This window comes from Tauraco erythrolophus, chromosome 13, assembly GCF_009769465.1.
Source record: "Tauraco erythrolophus isolate bTauEry1 chromosome 13, bTauEry1.pri, whole genome shotgun sequence".
In the NCBI taxonomy this organism is placed as follows: domain Eukaryota; kingdom Metazoa; phylum Chordata; class Aves; order Musophagiformes; family Musophagidae; genus Tauraco; species Tauraco erythrolophus.
In genome coordinates, this window is record NC_141477.1 from 7,363,302 (window position 1) to 7,382,076 (window position 18,775).

The 18,775-nt window shown below is 40.8% G+C and overlaps 1 protein-coding gene across 2 annotated transcripts in view; it reads left to right on the top strand.

Annotated features, from left to right (window-relative positions):
* The window catches only part of FGF13 (fibroblast growth factor 13), a 329,179-nt gene that overhangs the window by 95,765 nt on the left and 214,639 nt on the right, over window positions 1-18,775 (top strand). The window contains exon 3 of one of the 2 annotated variants that reach the window (XM_086619401.1): window positions 3,476-3,498. The exons of the other annotated variant lie outside the window; for it this stretch is intronic. The gene's annotated coding sequence lies outside the window, so the exon portion shown is untranslated. The remainder of the gene's footprint in view (window positions 1-3,475; window positions 3,499-18,775) is intronic. 2 annotated transcript variants of the gene reach the window in all.

An 18,775-nucleotide genomic window follows, 5' to 3' on the forward strand; every position in this document is an offset into this window, starting at 1 on the left:
ATGCCCTGCATGTTCTAGATTACATGTAAATGCTTTTTGTACTCTAAGTGAGAAGTAATTGGAGGCAGAAGATGCCTTAAATGTAATAAACCAAAATTGATTCATTACGTTATTATATTCATGCTCAAAACCAGGTGAAGACTCTCAGAAATATTTGCCGGAGAGAAGATGACTTGCAAAGAGATGGAGGGGGGGGGGAAGGAAAACCAATTGGAATAGTAGTGTAATAGCTAGTAACGTATGGTCAAAGTAATGCATATCAGAAAAAAATACTTATTTGTATGTAAAAGATAAGGATATTTTTAAAACTTAGAGTTCTAGTGCTATTACTTGTTATCGTAGTGCTGCTTATTGCTCCAGCTGTTTGCCAGAGGTCCCTTTTATGATTGAATGGGCAGGGATTTGGGAATGATTTTTATTTGGACAGTGTCCACTGCAGTTGGCTTTGGGTCACTGGCTCCCAATCTGACCTACATCTCTGTGGTGTGGTACCTCCACAAGCAGGTTCTGCTGGACAGCACGGGATTTGTGCAGGGCAGCACAGGTGTAGTAGCTTCCCTGCCTCTCCACAGCAGCCTGGTTTGAAGCCTTTCTGCTGAGCGTGGCTGGTGTTGGCTGGGGATATTGACTCCATCCTCATGTCACTGCTGCAGTAGAGCAGTTGCAGAGGTGAAAGCTCATGGTGATAAGATGGACTGAGAGTGGTGCGTAGCATGGCCAGCACTGTCACACGAGGGTGAAGAACCACCAGGGCTTGAGAAACAGTGGAATGGGTATCTGAAAAGCTTACTGCCCCTCTGCACTCCCTTTCTATGCAAAGGCTCAGTTTGGCACAGGAACCATCTCTACAGCATAAGTAGAAATGTCCAAAGTGAACAGCGCTTAGCCACAAAATGGATCATACACCTCTTCGTTGGTTTTTTTTAATGGCTTTAAATTGAGAGTGAGAAAGATCATTAAAAAAATGGTTGTATGCTTCACTGGGTGACCAAGTGACTTTGTTGCTCTAACATTGTTATGTAAAAGTAATACAGCTTCTAAGGACTAGTATATACAGACATCTGTGTTACTTTGCGTTGAGAAGCATGTAGGTTAATAGTTCAAATAGTTTTCGTATATGCCTGTGGATTATTAGATTCTGGTACTTAGCATAATTAGGAAGCTTAGCAAGCACTTCTTCCCAAGCTGTTTTGACAAAGCTGTAGATAGAGGTGCTGAAATACATGCACTGAAAGGGAAAATACTTTTGATACGATCAGTACTTTGCTGCAAAGCGTTCAAGTGCAGGATGCTATGCAGACCTGACTTTGCAGTGATAGTGACTTTTTAAGTTGGTGGATAGGGACATAAAAAAAAAAATTTCCAGGAAGCCTGTTTGGCATAATAAAAGAACAAGCAGAGACAAACCTATCGGTAAATATTCACCAGTGGAAAGGTCTGAGCAGAAGCTTTTGTTAGGAAAATGCTGCCTTTCACAAGACTTGGTCCAAAATGCAAGAGTTTTGTTGGTGATGGATATCTGCAGTCATTTTCCAAGGTGTAAAAATATCTCTGAAGTGAAATTATTTGGATTTATCGGAACAATACGAAATATAACAAAATGATGCAAATATATCCAAATAGCACTCTGCCTTCGTAGTTGAGATTATGGCTCCCTTGTTAGCTTGCACTGCTGAACATTCACCATAGCAGCAATTCTTAGCAAATGCAAGGTGAAGTATAAGTCCTTAGGCTTTTAGTTTTGTAGTTATAACAAATTACGCTCAACCTCTATGTTTGTGGAAAATATGATGTCCTAGTTTGGTTTCTTAAGGACAGTGCTGTGCGTGCTCACATGGTCTGTCAAACATTTTCACCCATGTAAAGCTTGAACTGGACAAAGTCAATGGGACTCTAAAACATACAGTTCCTACAAATTTTATGGAAAGCATTGTAGTGTAAAGGGAAAAGACCCAAACTAGCACCTTCAGTGAGAGAGAGGAGGATGACACCTCATGTCTTGCATTCAGAGAGCTGGTGAGCCCCCCGATACAGTTGTGTCCCTGAATCAGCACCACGTGTGTCCAACCAGACAGGCCAGGATACAGGGGAAAGTGGAAAAATATTGTCGAGTAGAATCATAGAATGGTTTGAATTGGAAGGGACCTTAAAGATCATCTAGTTCCAACCCTCCTGCCATGGGCAGGGACACTTTCCACTAGACCAGGTTGTTTAAAGACTCATCCATCCTGGCCTTGAACACTTCCAGGGATGGGGTACACTTCCAGAATGTGCACAGACACTTATAGGAGAAAGGCGTTGGGGGAAAAAAAGTGGCCAGTTGACAAAAATGAAGTCATGACTTCTGTATACAGAGCAATTTGTTTGGTAGCTGTGCTATTAAGCCTTGTTAATCTAGATAAGTGCTCTAATCCCATTTAAGTCCATTGCAAAGCTCCTGTGCTGACTTTAATGAGACTAGAGCTTGTTTCCTCACTAGTTTAGAATTTTTTTCTTGGAGCTTCTGTATGTGAGGAGGGAATGGGGAATTAAAGGAGAGTATGTTTGGAATTGGAAAGCAAATGCACAAACGCTTTTGTATAAGAGGGAGAAAGGCTCTTATCTTTGCTGTTGAGGAACAGAAGTATTTACTCACTTCCTTCACCTGTACTTTTAGGCTTCGCCTGTATCTCAGCTGAGGAAAAATTCAAACATGACTGTTTTCCAAGTACTTCAGGAACTGAATACTGAACGCAGCATTGGTATGACCCAATGTGGCCATTACATTGGAAGGAGAGTGCCTTTGTGTTATACATGTTAGGGCTTATTTCTCTCTTTTACAAGCACGGGCATGGGCGCCCAAACCCATAAGTGGTGGACATTGGGTTAGGAGTTTCAGGTTTTGTGTTAAAAAGGAGCTTCTAGAAGTCATTTTTTGCTTTTAAACCAAAACAAACCTCTAACCCTTCTGTAACTTGAGAGTGCATAAATGATTGCATTTGATGGAATTAGGTCTATCTCTGTAGTGATAAAGAAAAGCGTTCCAGTGAAGACTTAGAAAGTATTTATCAAGGGTGAAATATTTCCTTGTGCACTTAAGTCACCCTTCTCTTTCCTCTCCCTTAAATTATACCTGCTGAAAACCATATGCTACAGGTACAATCAGTAAGTTACTCAATTCTGTATCTGATGATCAAAGCATTTTACATCTTCCTTCTGTTATAGCTGTGAGTTTGTCAAATAGATGGATATATGAGTAGATTCCCAGCATGTCTTTGACGCTTGACTAGGGTTTGGGGGAGAAAATGTCTTCGGTGTCTTCAAGGAGTAAAGCAGAATATTGAATTTTGCTTGTCAGTAGTGATTGTTATATTGTGTGCTGTTCAGTAGTGTCTCTGATGGAAATGAATGGCTTTCAGGCTTGACCTTTGGCTGGCTGAGGTTGCATTTGTGTAGCAGTGATTTCAAACACTAAGCTGGACGCCCTGTACTGTAGCAGTGGAGAGCCTGCTCGGCGAGGTGAGTGCTTCTTCCTAGATACTGAGCACTCCCTGCTCCAAATTAAGTTAAGGATTGGACTTGAAAAGATTATATGTGCACAGAGCAAGAAGCAGCCACGTTAATTGACTGATGCGCTTTGTTTAATTTTTGATTTAGTGAGAATGCTAAAGTGATGACTCAGTGAGCCATGCGAAGATGTAATCTGGAAATATCATATATAGGATGAGTAGTCTCTTCTAATATAGTCTGATCTGAATATTAGATTTATTTCATAATTGATTTCCTCTGCAGGAAGAGCTACTCGTGTCCAAAGTATTGTAATTAAAAAGAAAAAAAAGAGGAAGGAAAAAAAGAAAAGCAGATCACATAGCCTGTGGCCGCTGGTGAGCTAAACAAGTGGTGTGATTTGCTTTTCAGAAGGGCTGTTGCAATTAGGAGAGCTGAGCAAGTGCAGGCTGTTTCATAGGAGAGATAGTGCCTCGGTGCGAAGTGCTGGCATGACTTCAAGATTGCAAGAAACCACAATGTTAATTTATCAGATCAATTCCATCTTGAGGAGCATCTGGGGGACAGCAGTGCAACTTTTGCACCCCGGAATAGTTTTCACTTATTAGACCTCCCAAATTTCTGGGAGGTTTTTGTGTGCTTGGAACCTGTCATGAAGAGACTTAAAAAAATAAACAAAAAACAAAAAACAACAACAACAAAACCAACCAAACAAAACCAAACCCCCAAACAAACAAACCAAACCACAACCACACCCCCCTCACCAGCCCCACTCTCCACCTCTCCAAACCCCCCAAAATCCCCCTGAAGCCAAATACTCGAAGTGTTTAAATGCAAGCAGTTACTGTGGCTGCATCTCTGAGGCTGTGTAATTCAAATAAACACGTATGAAGTACAAAACCTGCCATTCCTGCACAAACTTACAATTATAATGGCACATGCATATGTAGTCTTTTCTGCTCAGGCTTTGCTGCTTGAACCTGCAACTCCCTATGTTACAAGTGGATTTTTGGTGCCAAACCTGTTCTGTGCAAGGAGGACGTGCTGACGCTGTTAGAACCATAATGTTTCCTGACTCCTCATTTCCACAACTGCAGGACTTAAACACAGTGTAATGCAGGTGATTATATTACTGTTTTATCTAGATCTATACGTGCATGTATGATTGGAATAACAGTGACAAGGAGAAAGCGCAGGAATCTGCCAATAATGGAGCGACTCAGGGTGATGCAGAGAGGGAAGCTGGTGGGACAAGCCGTGGAGCTGTGGATGCGCGGTGAGATGTACGGCAGCCGGTGCGGAGCTGCCAGGGAAGATCGCTGATGGAGGCACAGTTTCCTCGCACGTTGTGGGAGGCTGCAGGCAGCTCTGGGGTTGCTTACAAGAGCAAAGTGAAAATTTGTGTTGGGAGTGCACTAGTGCTGTAGCCCCCGAAGACGGGAGTGATTCAGCAGCAAATGAAAGCCAGTGAATCAGGCGCTTTACATACGACACTGCTGTGGGTGTTGTAAGAGTGTGAAAATCAATGAATGGGACATCTGAATGATTCAGAAGAACAAAGTTTTAATGGGGCAAGCATTGCTTTTCATAAGTTTTTAATCAGTCTTTGAGGTGGAAAAGTGTTAGTCAGACTTTGTAAGATGATTTCAGCAGTTTAGGCTCACTTTCCATGGGAAAGGCAAAAGAATCAACATTTCGAGTAGCAGAAGTGGTAGCAGGACCATCTGTCTCACTATATGTGCTTTAAAAAGCAAGGGGCCATGATTTGATGGAGTGGTTTATTGGTTTGACTATCTAAATGATAGTGCTATTCCTCTTCAGTGTATCACCAGCACTATAACACAAGAGACCTGATCCTGAAAAGCACGCAAACAGCAGTGGCAAAATTAGAGCCATAGGAGCAGTCCTTTTTGGTTGAAGTCAAAGTTTGCCAGCTTTGAACTTTATAATTTTCTGTTTATTCTGAGCAAGAAAAGATTAGGAGAGAGTTACCATGAGTTCAGTGAAATTACTAAGAGCGTGTAAGACAACGAACCGTAATGGTGAAGTACAGTTGGCAGTAATAATGATGTGCAGCCACTTCTGCCTGGATTTCTTGACCAAGATCTGTAATGACTGGCTTATTTCTTTCTTCTATTATTACCATGCTGTACTTGAAAATTTCCTTTACAGAACTGCACAAATTCTTCTTTTATTGTAGTCCTGGTTTTCCTTAGCATCTGAAAAAAATCATTTTAAATACCCAATGGGAATATGTGCCTGCTAAGATAAGTGAATTAGAAATTGAAAAATGGTCAGATTTATTTTGCTTCTGCGTGCATTTAAAATTAGACTCGATTTAATGATGTTTTTGCAGTTTGACAACAAGTAATTTTTGCTAGTGAATGTTTTCAATGCAAAAGTCGCAATCGTTCTATATTTTTGCCAGCCTATTGCTATTTAAAAAATAATGGGAGATTCTAATATTGGAGGCAAAAGTGGAGTCGAAGGGTGATATTTTTCTCTTGAGTATTTTTTGGCATGTTTAATAAGGTAATACAGAATGTCTTTATTCTGGTGTTTTTTTCTTTTCGATACTATTTAGGAAATCTGCATGTGTGTCTGATGTATAATATATGAAAGCCATAATGAGTGGAGATCAGTAATCTCTAGTCTCTGCCCAAGGCATCACTCACCATGGTATCTGAGCATCTAACAAATCAATTTGCTTGCCATTCAGTCTATTTGACTTCTCTCTGCTACATCAAAAATCTGCTGAAGTTAATAGAGAGGCTCCCATTGATTTTGGCAGTGTTTGGATCTCAACCTGATTTAGTTTTTCTTTCCCGTTACTTTCCCCCGTACTCTTTCTGATCCCTCGTCCGAAAGGAGTCAGAAAGCTTCATATTCAGAGGCAAGCTGCATCTCAATACGTGCCTAAGCCAGCAGCACTTGGAAGGATCTTCAGCAAGGGAGATCTGCTGATAAAGAAGCACTAAAGGAGCCCACAGCAGCTGAGATGGATTTAATTTCTTCATTTTCCGTCTCATAGCCTGAGAAGACTGTGGCTGGTGGGGCGTTATTGGAAACTCACAGGTCGTGCCTGTGTAGAGGCTTATAAATTGGGATCAGGGCTTTGGGATGTGATGCTACTGTGAAACAGAATCGTGCAGGGTATGGTGGCATGCTCTGGGCATGCATCTGGTTTTGTCAAGGGATGTTGCAGGACCAGCGTGTCTGCTTATGACTGTGTTAATTCAGATGACTGAGCTGAGATAACTTTCTCATTCAGCTGAAAAAGTCCCAGCTTTGTGTCGTGGGTAGTGAGTTGTGTAGTGTTTTAGTGGCAAGTGGTGGTAAAATGCCAGTCCCTCTTGTGGTAGTCTGTGAATGAAATCCCCTGGCAAGACCCTTAGGTCTGAATGCTGCCTTCACAGAGGAAAGACTTATCTTCCTAGTACCTGCTGGCTGTCTTGTAACAAGTTGGAGACAAGAGGGATTCATTTTTCTTTGTCCCACCTGGAGAGCAGTGGCAGGGATGTGGGGAGCTTGGTCTGTGTGCCAATTGCCAGAATTTTGCTGCTGCTGAGCTTCCGAGAGCCCTGGCCAGAAGAGTGACTATGTTCTGTACAGCCCTCAGCTGCTGCCCAAGTGCACTAATGAACTTCATCCTCAGACCCGTAGGACTGGTATTCCCTGTGCAGGACTTTTAAAACCAGAGTGAAACTGCCTCCTTGCAGTGGAGAAACTGCGGAGCTTCTGCAGCAAAAGGAGATGCCCCTAACGGGGACAAGAGGTGAGTTATTCAGACTTGAAACATACGTAGACATAAGCACCTTTATTTTATTTAGGCCAGCTACAAAGGCATATGGAAGCTAATGAGCTCTTTGATCACACTTTCACTGAATGATATTCCCCTCCACAGTAAAAGCCAAAAAAGCTTAAATAGGAGGACTTGTTTCATTGGAGCTTGTTTCATTGCATCTCCTGGTAGGTCTGTGAACCAGACCTTATCTCTTTTACATAGATACAAACATAAGAGAAATCTCACCGGCATGTACACCTACCTATTGCAAGGTCTGGGGATGATGGGGCACCCATGGAGGAGAATGCACAAGTGGTCGATGTATTTTGAAACCTTGTAAAGCTCTAGTAAGAAACAGGCATACACTCATATTAGCATTCAAACAGGAAAATATGTTTGGTTAGTCTGGTAGCTCAGAAGTTGATGAATATATCCACATGTTTTTGCTGCTGATTGCCTTAGCTAGGAGTTAGTCTTAAGTTGGCTACTGTAGGTTATAACTTTCTGTGTAATTGAAAAACGTGCATGGATGTCACACCAGGCTGAACGGTCTCAAACTCCTTAGATGATAATCTGTTTTAGTAGTAACAGGAATCCCTATGTCCCTTTTTGTGAATTCTTCTTTTGTTGCTTTGGGTTCTCAAGACTTCAACAATATTGTCATACTATGTTTAACAGAATAAATTGCTGGTGACTGGGCTTGTCTCACACTTTTGGGTAGGTAGCAGAATGTGTTTCTTTTTTGTGTAGTTCGTCTTTAGATGGCTTGAAAGTTTGAATTGTGTTTTCCTCTAGTACAGAAATGCATGTACAAGGAAATCTTGCAATAAATGGTAGTGAGGCCGCTTGGGGTTTAAACCGATGTCTCAGTTCCTAAAAGCAGTTGCATGGAGGGCAATTAGAAGCCCCAGTTTGAATATAAGTATAATCTTTTGACAATGCATATGATTTGACAGCTCATTACTGGTCTGGTCAGCCAGGATGTACATTTGTGAAACTCACATTCTCAAATAAACATACGTCCCAATAAAACTGAATAAATAAAAGAGCTTCCTTTTGGCTCAGTGCCTTCAAGGTCATGTTTATGTAACAACGTTCAGCCCGAGCTTGCATTTGCGCTGACTGTAGTTCTCCATTGAACTGTGAAAATTCATCTGGGGAAAGCTGGTAAGAATAACTATAAGAAAGTCCTTTGCCATTGTTGTTGCATTCTACGGTGTAAAAATTGTGACTAGAAATAATTAGGGGAGAATATCTGATGATGTGATAGCTATAATTATTGTGCATGTATTGCTACTTAATTAGTAAATCCACTGCTGGCATGTCTGCAACTGGATCCCACAGAAGTGCTGTTGCTTTTTAGACAGGTGGTTAATAATGCCAGGGGTTTTCATCATTAACTTTGTACTCGTTTCACCCTCGTCCATTCCCCTTGTAGCCTCTTGATTTCCAAGCCCAGAGGTGCCACATTACACCCTTCTGTTATTAACTTTGGATGAGTAGGATTCTGTTAGTCTTTCAGTGTTGAATCTATGATATTACTTGTGTGGTATGGGATTGACTTAGTGTAGAACAGCAGAGTAGTCTTTTGTCAAAGACACTTTTCTGTAGTGCAGCAGATGCTAAAAATCAGACACTGAGGTTTACTTTATTCCGTAATAGTGGGTAGCGTAACTGAGTTCAGCCAATTAGAGCTGATTTCTTAGAAGCTTTTCCATTTATAAAGGCCTAGATGACATTGCTTTTCAGTGGGATAGTGTCAAGTGAACGATTTTATTCGTTTAGGTGTCAATCCTTAAAATTTCTACCCGGGAAGTACTCATGTGTTTGAAGCCAAATTCCGTTGCTCTTACCTTCTTTTGTGAGAATAGTTTCAGCGTAACTGACAGAACTGCTTGCAGACTGAAGAATCAACGTGATTGTAATCCAGATATTACGTGAATACCGGCACTCTATCTGCTCTCGGGGAATATTGAAGATGTGCTGCCAGATGTCACAGCAAAAGGGAAATGCTAAAACATGCTTTGGGAAACCACAAAGCCATGATATTGACTGAGAACTGCAATATAAATAGCCTTGCATGCAGTTAATAAAAAAAGAGAGCTTAACTTCCCTGTTCAGGCCAGCCTGATGACATTTATGGCAAACCTCAGGTACTTCCAGTTGCCAGAAAATTACTGCTTTATGGTCGTGCATGCATCCAGCCCCTTATTCTATTCGCTTAACACATATACCTTGCCAGAGATCATAACTTGTAGAGGCCTTAGCCGAGATCAAGGCTGCATTGAACTAGGTATCATATGAATGCACTAATGTAAGAGATGGTCCCTGCCTTGAAAAGGAGAGTTTAAATAGATAGGACAGAAGAGAGGAGAGGGGAGGAGGGAAGGAGAGGAAAAAAAAGGGCAAGTGAGCTGTAGCTGATCACAGCACTTAGTGGTAGGTTGCAGCAGATCTGTCGGTGGCTGTTAAATGCGAAGATACACAGCTGCCGAGGGAGATGATTAGCTGCTGATCGCTGGGCACTGGGAGGGTATCAGTTCATGCATCCTCACTGCTCATATCACTCCCCTGGCACTTGTTGCTGCTGCAGAACGGACTGGAGTGAACCTTTGCCCTGACATAGGGCATAAGTTTTTACGTCCATGTCCTCTGATTCTCAGTCCAGTGTCTTATCCTCTGAACTGCACGGTCTCAGATGTATTTGTTGAACAGTTAGTCAGGCTTGTGGTGTGTTGCTTTGATTTGTTTGGTTGGTTTTGGGCACTTTGATATCAATATCCTTTTTTAAAAATGGGTTGATTACACATAAAGGCAGGTGTAAGGTGTTGATTAGACCTGTAAGGCAGGTGAAACCACTTTTAACTTGCAATAAACCAAAAAACTCATGAGAAAATATTTTGACATAAGAATTTTTTTGGTAACTATCATTAGTGATTTGGTTCATTTTGTTCCATTGAGATATCATTAAACTCAGCATGCTTTCAAGAACTGCTTATGTAACAGGCAATCACATACATGTTTTTAATCTCCTGTCATTTTCCTAAACCTTTAAAACATCTGAAGGAGCAAAACAGCTCTGTAGGGAGTTTTTCTCAAAGACAACTTGGCATCCAGCCTCCGCAGAAAAGCAGTGGTGTTTGCGTACTAACACTTGACTCTTGGAAAATCTCTTTCCAAAACCAAAACTGAACTGAAGAGGGCTCAAACACAAGATTGCTCAGGTGACTCTCTCACAAAACTGTTACAGTGGCTTGTGTCTTGGGACATAAGGGACACGTTTGCTTGCATTGTTTATATATTTGTAAAAAACATAAGCAGGATAAAAACAAAGGAAGGAAACGTGAGTCCTGCTGTCATGCCATGTTTTCCTTTTTAGAAAGTAGTATCTGTGCAGTGAAGTTTAGCCATGATGTAGGTGTGTTCACTGTAAATGCTGAAGCAGTAAAAGATGATTTTTAAATTTGAATTCTGCTTAAAAAGTTTCATGAGAATAGACAAAAGTTTCATGAGAATAGACAAAAGTTTCATGAGAATAGACAAGAAGTTTCATGTCAATAGACACTGTGCAAACACATGAAGTCATATTAAAGCAACGTATCCTGTTTTCTCAGCTTAATCTGGAAATGGAGTACACTTAATAATGAATTCTCCAACTGCCCAGGCAAGCAGTTGTACAAAAACAAAAGTATTTGATTTGTCTATGGCTCTAAATTTTTAATGAAAACTCAAGTCAGTCTCCTATGTGGAACATACCGCCCGAGGACTTGTATCGGAATGATATTTTTCACTGAGTTTCATACTTCCGTGGAGGAGAATGCTATGAATACCTCATGATTAAGTCACTTTGTATCTTGCCATACAAGACTGTAAGAGTATAAATTATTCAAGTTTAGTGGGTGTTAAGAGACTTCTGCATCAGTTGTGCTCTGAATATAGAAACTGTGAGGCTTATTCAGCAAAGAAAGATACTTGGAACAACTATTGGTGACTTTGATTGGCAATCTTGTTTTTAAAAAGAATGAAAGGGTGTGACTAGTCAAAAATATAACTGAATGAGCATGTGGTTTCTAACGAAAGTCATTTGCTTTGTGCAGCTCTTCGCTACCAGTGACAAAAGCCTAGCGTTAAAGTAGGACTTTAGGTTTCCCTCCAAGTTCTTTAAATACATTTTGGGTAAAAGCATTTATAGTTATAAACCACAACCAGTTTCTGTCAATCCTCCTTGGTGTCATCGTTATCTTTGTGTCAAGAAGCTGCACTGGAGATTGAGGCAGACTCTACTGGTGTGGAAAACTGCTGTCCGGCGTTTGGGCAGAAGATGACACAAGGCTGATTCAAACCAAGCAGATGTAATTTTGGCAGTGAAATGCCTACAAGGTCTCTTATTACTTTCACATCTGTGGTGAAGAAATAATCACAGTGAACATGAAAACAATGACCGCTAAAGATGAACTTGTGAAAATACTGTGCTGCTTGTTAGAGAGTTTAACTTACAGCAAGAGAAATGCGTTAGAGAAGGAGCAGTGCCACGAGTTTATCATGCAGCACCGAAGGGAGATGTTGCTGCCCTGTCGAGCCACAGAGCAGGGATGTTCCTGGCTCATGGCGAAGCTGCCGTGCCCCCTCTTCCTGCCACTTGGGCTGGAGCTGGATGGGGGTGGGCGGTCTGACTGCACTGCCCGCAGGCAGGCAGGAGCTGCTGGAGCATCGCCCTGTAGACGGCGCCCAGCAAGGTGATGTTGCTTCTCAGTGCTCTTCCGCAGGGCTGTCCAGCAGCTAATTTAAAGTTGTAATTGGTCCTTGGTGCCTGTTCATGCTTTGATTCTTTGCAAAAAGCCCATTTGTACAGTAGAAGTAAAAAAAGCTCAAGAATTCCTGAATATGACTACTTTTGTTTGTCAGCATAAGTCAATGGAGAATTCCCCTCTGGAAACAGGGCTGATAACTCTCTTTGCTTGTTGGATTCTGCCTCCCTGGAGTCATTGCATGAGCTGGACGCACCCTGGGCAGTGGATTTTGGATTGAGCCCTATATGATCTGAGGATTGCGCAGATATTGTGTTGTACACCCACAAAATGTTAGCGAAATACTATCCGAGCCTTAATTAGGAGGTTTATAGCTAAGCATAGGGACAAAAATCATTGAATGAAAGATTTGCTGGTTTGCAGGTTTCATCTGTTGCTGTGTTTCAAGCCAGCATTATAGCACATGTATACACTGTACGCTCAAGGCCATATGATCCTTATAATCTTTGCTAAGAAGTTTTAGATCTCACACTTCACAATTAAAAAAAAAACACCAACCCAAACAAACCCACAAAAACAAGACCAAAAAAACTTGCACAACAAAAAAAACCCTGTGATGGAGTCTTGCTGTAGAAAGGGCCATCTAAAATAGAATACCTGCTTGTAATTATCTAGTGAGGACCACTGTCTCCTTTCTGTAAGGAAATTATTATGTATGTACTTTGTCAAGGTGGTCTGTAGACACTAAAGACAGACTGCTGATTTGCATTTAAGATGGCTCAATAAAGTAAACTTTATGAAGTACTGAAGTTTTATATAGACTGGTGCCTGTTTCTGTTAACTGTGAAATGATTTACCATTTACCTTCATATACCTAGTCTGTTTTTCCCATTCCAAGGCATTACTGGATAGCTGCGTGACTGAATGGGTTGCTTTATTCCCATTTATGGGATCTCATTGTTGTGCTTGTTTTCAAGTCAGCTTAACAATTGTTGGTTGAAGGTGGCATCCCTCTCGTCTGTATGTGTATGTTTTTTTCCTGTTCACTCAGAAAATAATATCAAAATACATGAGGTTTGATTGCTTTGGGAGTTACACTCAGATCATACTTAGATTAGAGAATTTTAAATGCAAATCGAGGGTAGCTATTGTTCAGTGCAGAAAGCTGCTTTGTCCTCTTTGGTACGTGAGGATTTCATTTGGTGCTTCAATAGAGGTTATTGGATCGGGCTGTTTGTTGCAAGACCTGGGTTTCACAGAAGGATATTATTAGAAGGATATTAAATTTTACTGGTTTTTTTTTTTTTTGCAAGATCTGCATTCCTGTGACATGAACAAACTTCTTCAGCGTCCATTTAATGATTTTCAGTTTTATGAGAATTTCTATATGGAACAGTGCCCTTCTTGTGCTTGTGTTTCTGAATTCCTCTCTTCTCTGTTGTTTTAGTACTACATTTGCATGGCTCCTGTTGAGTCCATAAAGGAATTAAGTGCCCACGGAGAGACTGATTTATTTTTTTAGTGTAAGACTTGCTTCTATTCTAGGCTGGTCTCTATAGCCACCTGTCTGATTTGGCTTTTCAGTTGTGCCGTCAGAGCTATGCAACTTACCTATTTGGTTCACGTTTACTCTTTTCAGTCTTCTACGGTTAGTTTTCATAGGTAGTTCATCTCTTTTCCATATGCTGAATACATGTGATGTACACAGCCATGATAATGCAGTAGTAAACAAATTCTGCATATGATGAAAATGGATCCTTTTACTTAATCTTGCGTTGCAGTGTGTGTGCTTAAAAAGGTCATACAATTTTAGTTACTTGTGCTCCTTTTGGCACTGCCAGCAGTAACTACAGCTTTTCCTTCATCCACATGGCCTCGTTGCCCCGTTTCCTGCCATTTATAGTAAGCGTCCACCTCATCTTCTTTGTGCTATTGAGACCAGAAAGTAGATGTGGTCTGGCCTGCCCCTCATATGCCCACCCTTGTTCCTGTGGGTGTTATTGGCACCCATTCGTGACAGCTCATAATAATATTTTTGAAGGTGGGCTTGTTTTTTTTCACTTTTATCTGTATCAGGAGAAATTCCTTGCACGTTTACTTCTGCCTAGCTGCTGGTGATGCAAATCAGTGAAACCTTTTTTTTCGGATGGCTTCCCTTCAAGCAACACTGCATGATAAAGCATTTGTGGGGATGAAACTCTTTACTTTGTTTACTTTCTATGACGCTGCAGTCTTTTTGGATAAAAATCATCAGAAACGAGGAGCATGTTATGCACGTGCACATCGCAGTGGGGTCAGGAGACCATCAGGGTGTTGCACCACTGTCAGGGATGTCGAGTTGTGGCCATGAGAAAACTGATCATTTTCCTCCCAGCTCTTCACCTCCCTGCAGGACGAAGGAGCAATCACTGTTCATTAGAAGGCTCTTTCACGACATTCTGCATGGATTTTAATTCTTGCTTTGGAAGAGTAAGAGAACTGTGGGGAGCCTTGCAGATCTCTGAATCTGTTGTCCCCAGGAGCCCAGGTGCTGCCAGCACGATAGTTACATCTCTGTGCTGCTGACTCCGGCTTTATCTCCAGAAACAGGAATTATGCCCATGGATACCAGTGTATTTCCCCTGCCTACAAGAGGCTCCTCACCAGAGGATTAAATTTGCCTTGGTGTAAACAATTAATAGGAAAATTTGTTTCCATTTCAGGAGTGATAAGATGCCTTCCTTCTGCTTGGGAAGTTTGCAGTTTTGATCCTTCCCTCAGGCACTGAGGGTTACAGTTGGGTATGTGCACCTACAACTTATTTTTTTTTAAATCTGTTTGTGCATTTTGTGAAGCACAGCTTTTAAAACAGAAAATGAAAACTGACACATTGGTGACCACTTCACACAGTGGCTCTTCAATAATAAATAAGTTATTGTCTGATTAATTTTAGCTGTGAGAAGCACTTGAGTCCTCTCCATTTTACATGTTTTATCGAGGCAGAGCTGCATGCATGTTAGGTGAATGAGATGCCAGGGCAGGTAGTGGGGTGGTCATGGACCGTCTCCAAACGGAATCTCTTGGTGTGGCCTCTCAAAGTGCCCCAGCTTGGCTGGGGAGGCCAAGCTGCAGGGATGCTTTGGGATGGGTGAGGAGCGTGACAGGAAGGGACGGTGGGCAGAGGGTTTGCACCCTGCCTGTCTGGAAAGTCAGCTGAGTGCCATGTTCCCTTGGGGTCACTTGATGGGCAGGAGCTGATCTGTGCACGTAGCTGGGATGAGCAACCTGGCGTTTTGGCACCATTTGACCGCTACATACCTACAAAGGTATGAATTCAAGTGCTTCATAGCCTCAGTGTATGTGCAAACGTAACGGCGTGTATCTACACACTTGACGTGTGTACTTCAAGACTCATTTTCTGAGAATTTGGCACCTGCTTATTGATTCGTTTTGAATTACACGCCCCTTTCGTAAAGAATTTGTCGGCCGACTGCTCTCCTCAAGGGCCTGAGATCCCTTGCTTGCGCACCAGTTCTTGGAACTGTCTTTTATTGTGGAGATGTGAGTATTTTGGGGTAGTCATTTTCCATCAAGTCTTTTGTTGCTGCACAAGAGTATTGTATCTTACTGATATTTTTCCCAATGAACATCTTGATGAGTAAAAGCGTAATTTGGCAGACATCTGCCAGCTCACAAAGAGGCACTGTTTACAAGTAAAGAAAAGTTATTTGGTGACATGGTAATTCTGCAGTATAATGTATACTGCAGCCTCAAAGAGCTGCGAGCTATCACGCGTTTAAAAATAGAAAGCCAGAGAATGTATGGATTGCTGTGGGAAATGCACTTGAAATCAGTTAGCTGACATTGAAAACTAAATTAAAATGTATACTTCTTTTTTAGGAAGTCTAGAGACTGCAGTAAGGCTACAGAAAAACGTCACAAGGAAAGAGCTGGGTCTTGTTCTTATATCAGCTTTGGCTGGGAAAGCAGAGGGAAGAGCTAGGAAAGCTTTTTCCTTAGTGGTTGTGGCTGACGATATTTAATGTGAAAACTTTTTTCTGTCTTTTTTTCCTCTTCTACTTTTTGAGTACCCTTAAAATGGATGGATTTTCTGTCTTGCTTTGTTCCCTTCAACCCTCTATGTTAGTTCTGTCTGGCCAAGTGTAGTTTCATTTTCAAAGTCTTTTCTGCCTCTTTTGTTGAAGACGCCTTGGCGTCTGTTCTCACTTGCAGTGGGTTGCCACATTCGACACTTTGTGGATTTTTTGGAAGACATTACTGCTCTTCAAAGACTCATGGCCAAACATACGCAGAACGTGGGATCTCAGAGCAGGTCCGACTAGAAACTCGGACAGAAGTTTTCTGTATTCGAAGGAATTCAGCAGGAATCACATCATCTCTAGCTTGTACAGTGAGTCCAGCCAGATCTTTAGATAATGGATCTTTGGTCCTAAGCTCTATATTCTAAGGCTAATGACAGCAAAAGTCTATTTATCTACTAATTTGGTAGTATAACGATTTGCTTTTTCAGAAGAGCGTATCTTGGAGACCTCTCTGGATTCAGCCCTTTCTTCTGTAGATAGGGCTCCTGTTAGTCCCATTTGAGCTGACTGCTATTAAAAAAAATTATCCTAACGAGTACAGACCAGACACTGTACAGCCTGGCAGTGTGGTTCTAAAGCTTGGTCTTTTAAGGAGCAGCAGAGACAGTTTAGAAACTGCCATCTCTTTGTCCACGGGTGACAAAGAAGTGCAGGAGAAGTGCAGGAGAAGTGCAGGAACGGGTATGGTGTGAGCACAGTTGCTCACACGAAATGCATCTCGAGGGAGATGCCTGACTAAGAAGGAGATGTTACAGCTTAATCCCGTGATTGGGAAGCTACGCATTGGAGACTCACTGGTTAGTAAATAAGGGTACTGCCAATGCAAATAAAATGAGTGGGAAAAGTATGCTTTGAAGAACATCTTGAAACATCATTGGTAGTGCAGCCAAGATTCCTGGAGATGCCTAGCATATACCATCAAGGACAGACTACTGCATCCGAGGAGGAGCCTTCCAGGTCCAGGTTGTGTCCCTATAGGTGCCTCGCCTGCCTATCTGCAACAGCCAAAGCGGTTGCTTTGCTGTGTGCCTGTAGGTATATTGGTGGTGGTCTTGTCAGTCTGGGAGAAACTGGGATGCAGTTGTGTCATATGATGTGTTGTGTCTCTAAACTTGTGTTTAGAGATTTTATTGTCACTTTGTAAGGTTTCTTTTAATGCATAAGGTTAAATGAACTGACACAGTTCAGCTGATCGTTCCACAGTATTTGTGCTCCCCTCTCCTGTGTGTAACGTTACAATGCAGTCATCGTTTTATGCTGAACTTTTAGTATGCTCATGGCAGGTGGCTTGCGCAGAACAGAAAAATTTAAAACAATTTTGGAGGAGGAAGAGTCTATTTACTGTAAAACTATTTAGGCAAACAGTGCCTTTTTTTTTTTTTCTCTCTCTTCTGAGGCTTGGAGCTGATATTTGGCAAGTAACTGGAGCAGGTCAACAGTGTCAAGTGTTCTTACAGCCAGAGTTTGCTGCAAATGAAATGACCTTTTGAAAAGAGCTTGCAAAATGTGTTCAATAGATTTAGTTAATGAAAAGATCAAAATTCACATTTATTGAGATTAGAGTGTAGTTAATTTTGATGACACTATATCTGTAAACATATGTTAATTATAGAATGCTTGATCACAGATGGTATTTTTTTTAGACTTAATTTAATTACCCAACAATAAACATACACATCCAATTTTCAGTCGTCTGGGAACACATAAACATAGATGAAGAAATGGTTTCAGAGAGATGTTGTGAGTGATCCAATTAAAATTGGTAATAGTTCATTTGTAGGTCCGATTAACATTTAAAATTCTTTGAGATTTTGAAAAGCCGTTTCTGGGTTGGCACCAGTAACAGGTTGGTTTTACAATGAACTTTTTCTCCCTTCTTTGTGTGCCTTTATTCAGAGATGAGATAAAAACTGAACAACTAATTGCGTGCTTGATAAGAGCAGGCTTTATTTCTCCACTGAGAAAATAAACTGCTTGAGGGGAAAAAATGTTATACATTCAAAGTTATTAATTGAATTTGCATGATGAATTCTCAGTCTGTGTATTGCTCATGACAGGATGTTTTCAAATGTTCAGTAAGTAAAAGTTAAAGTGAAATGGCTGTTTCCAATAAGTTTTTATTCTGTAACTGAATCAGTCTAATTCTATTAGAGAGAGATGTCTGTATATATATTCTGTCAATATTACAATGTTTTTATTTGTGTGGGTTTTTTTTAATCTCTAAAATTAATTTACAGTGGAGTTCTGCACATACTTTCCTGCAAATTATTTTAAATTACAGGACATTTAAAGATTAGAAAAATCTTCGAACTTTTACATAGGTGAATTATCTACTATGCATGGCTTAGTTTTATGACTATGGAAATACATTTTTTTCAGAATTGTGGAATTGCTGAGCATAATACGAAAAGTCAACTGAACATTTCAGTTTTGTAATTTTCATTTTGAAAAAAATGTTTTTTAAAAGAAAGCTGAAATTACAGTTTTTGCAGAAACTTGAAAGAAAATTTAGACAATTCTACTCAAGTGACAGCTCTTACTCAAATAAGATTTTACTTATTTTAGTTTTCACATTTATTCTGTACATGCTTTGTTGTAATGGATTTTACTAGTAATTAATTGATTGGAAATTAAGTAGTAGACTTGTAACTTCTGATGAGGGGTATATAAAGTGA